Source organism: Labeo rohita, unplaced genomic scaffold, assembly GCF_022985175.1.
Source record: "Labeo rohita strain BAU-BD-2019 unplaced genomic scaffold, IGBB_LRoh.1.0 scaffold_1881, whole genome shotgun sequence".
NCBI lineage: Eukaryota > Metazoa > Chordata > Actinopteri > Cypriniformes > Cyprinidae > Labeo > Labeo rohita.
Window position 1 is genome coordinate 233 of NW_026128090.1, and position 3,264 is coordinate 3,496.

At 41.6% G+C, this 3,264-nt stretch overlaps 1 pseudogene; it reads left to right on the forward strand.

Moving 5' to 3' along the window:
• Positions 1 to 281: 281 nt before the first annotated feature.
• Positions 282 to 2,413, forward strand: LOC127159055 (coiled-coil domain-containing protein 127-like; annotated as a pseudogene).
• Positions 2,414 to 3,264: the final 851 nt, after the last annotated feature.

Consider the following 3,264-nt stretch of genomic DNA (forward strand, 5'->3'; position numbering starts at 1 on the left):
TCCCTTGTTGATATAAACACACAGTCCTCCCCCGCGAGTCTTACCAGACAGTGCTGTATCTCTGCCCGCTCGGTAGCAGGTTAGCCTGTGCATCTAAATGGCGGAGTCGGGAATATTGTCGTTTAGCCATGTTTCAGTGAAAACAAACACACAACAATCCCTTGCCTCATGCAGCGTAGAGCGACTGAGTTGAAATGAGTCCAGTTTATTTTCCAGTGAGTGAACATTAGAGAGCATGAGTGTTGGAGGAGCTGGTGGGGTTAGCCCTTAGCCTAGCTCGTATGCCTCCATGCTTGCCGCGCTTCTGTCCCGTCACACACCGCCGGCGCCGCCGCTTTGTGGGGGTAGCGTCAGTAGACGAGGCCATTGAAGTGCATGCAGACCAAAGTCATGGAGACTTAGAAGTTGGAGGGATGGTAGTACTCACACCATGGACAAAGTCACCAAGGCTCGCCTCAATCGACCTGACAGGGGCACTACAGCGATCAATAGCAAAAAATTGCTCATAACTCCTAAACCGTCAGTCGTAGACTCAAGTGTCTCATGTCATTGAAATCCTTGGCACACTCCAGACAAATGCATGCATCAGATTCGATCGTGAGCCTGGTGAATTTTTCGGGTATTTTGAATTTTTTGCAAACTAGTCCTAGGTTTTTCATCTGATCAGAACCAAAGCAATGCAGAAAGATTCTCTGGAGAGTGAATATCAATAATTATCAAAAAAGTATAACTTTTGACTCACCGTCGCAAAGGGATGGCAAAACGCTCAAAAGGGGCAGGGCCACTTTTAGTAAAATGCCTGTAACTCCTGAAGGGAATGAGATATCTTTGCCAAACTCAGGACACTTATGTAAGAGTTCAATCCGAGGTCGCAGGACAAAAATCATGAAGCTTGGCCACTTGGTGGCGCTATAAGATGGTAAAAACATAAAAATGGCTATACCTATGCAACCATTTGTCCTATCAACATGAAAATCGTTGCGCACAGCCTTGGTCCAAAGTGCCACAAGTGCCTAAAAGGACATTCGCGGCCACCATTGGTCATCGAAGTTTGAACTCCTGTTAGACAAGGTTAACGGAGGCTGATTGGAACGAAACTCTGTGGGCCTGTTCGACTCACAGCCCCATAGGTCTGTGAGAAATTTGAAAGAAATCACATATACGCACAATATTTGTATCATACAATAGAATTCCTCATTCTCCTCAACTTTGCCTCTAGAACCACTGCTATCGATCAAATCGTTTGTTAAATGATTGAGATGTAAAAAACCTTTTGCGCACTAGTTCTAAGTTTTTCGCTCAATCTGAAAAAAACTACAGTACAATTCTCTGGACACTCTAGGTCAATAATTTTTTAAAAAAATGTTAAATTTACCCTTTGGAAATCTATAAGGGGGTTGTTTAGAAAAGTGGCCTGTCCAAATGGACCCAAAATCCTATAAAGCCAAAAGGAAAACTCAAAACTTCACGAAACCTGGTGAGCACATGTAAACAAGCGTGCAAAGTTTTAAGGAGATCAGACCACAGCTGCTACTATAAGAGTCATAAAAGTTACAAAACATAATATTTCTATAGTAAATTACCTGTATTTGCAAAAAAAAAGGCTTGCTACATAATGTCTTTTTTTCCTATGTGCTTATATGCCTTAAAGCGCTTGAACCCCGGTAATCATTGCTTGTAGCTATATTTTACTTTTCTTTTGTCTTAGGATGGATCTGGTCCAAGGAGTCTCAAAAGGAAATCGAAGAGGCCAAGGACAAGTATGAAAAGACCATAAAGACAATCCAGAAGGACCTGGATGTGAAATACAGACAGACGCTCTCTGAAAACCTCAGAGAAACAGCTCACCTCGAGCTTGATCTAGAGAAAGAAAAGCAGCGGCCGCATGGCTACCGTCAAGCCCTGGCTTCCCAGAGTCGGCAACTGGAGGAGGAACGTCGAGGTATGAGGTTAGAACGTGAAGCTCTAGAAAACGAGAGAACTAGATTGCGTTACACAGGACCTGGTGGCACCCTCTTCCACGAGGCCTTGGAAAAGGAGAAAGAGCGAGAGCGGAAGGCTTCACTGGCTCTGAAGGATGTAGAGTACAGGCTGGTGGAGAGGCAGAGAGCCTTTTGCAGTATTTTGGTGCCCCGTGTGAGGAGAGTGGAGATGGAGAAGGACCTTCTGGTTTCTTACGGCCAAAGAGCCTCTTCTTGCACATCTGGAGATGGAGGAAGGTCTCAGGGATATTTTTAAGAATGACCGCAGTTGTGCAGAGTATCTGAACACAGATGAGGGCAGGAATGGGAGTCTGATGTGGCTGTATCTCAAATACTGGCGGATGCAGGTCACTCTTCAAACACATCAGAGAGCGAAGGCGGCTATGCTCGGCACACAGACAAAAAAGTGACATTGAGAGAGCAGAAATGAATCTAAATCACTAAAATGATGTGTTTTAAAATATCTCATTGTCAATAAAGTTAATGAGATTCAATTTTGTTATATTCTTTTCTTTGTTGGAAGGGCAACTTTAAGAAATAGTTTACCCACAAAAGAAAATTTGCTGAAATGATGTGGATGAGTTTGTTTCTTCATCAGAACAGACTTGGAGAAATATAGCATTACATCACTTGCTCACCAATGGATCCTCTGCAGTGAATGGGTGCCATCAGAATGAGAGTCCAAACAGCTGATAAAAACATCACAATAATCCACACAGCAATCCATGAATTAACATCTTGTGAAAAGAAAAGCTGCATCATTAAGACATTTTAACTTCAAACCATTGCTTCAGGCTAAAATATGAGTCCATAATATTGCTTTCTCCAGTGAACACAAAACAAAGGAGCATAAGCAATTGATCAAAGACAACAACATTAAAATAAATGTACAAAGCCAGGTTTATTAGAAATTTAGACTAGAGGTGAAATGGAAAGGAGAAAGAAAGTGCCAATTAAAAGGAACAAGATCCCTGACTGAATCATAAGCAGTACACTGCAAAACATTTGAACAAATAAAATGGCTCCAATTGCTTTGCATTTGCAGGACCAGTTTAACTAGTGCTGAATAAATAGTTCAGGGTGGGTGATCATTAAATGACTCACAGCTTTATATTGTCAGTCTGTTCTGATCTTTAAAGAGAAGGTAAGTTAATCTTACATATTACATGATGGCCTAAAATAATTTAATTTTACGTACTGTATTATAAGAGGGCCTAAAATAATTTAGGTGTAAAGATAAAAAATATTTATACATATGAGTTGGGTCATGTAGCCATAACGC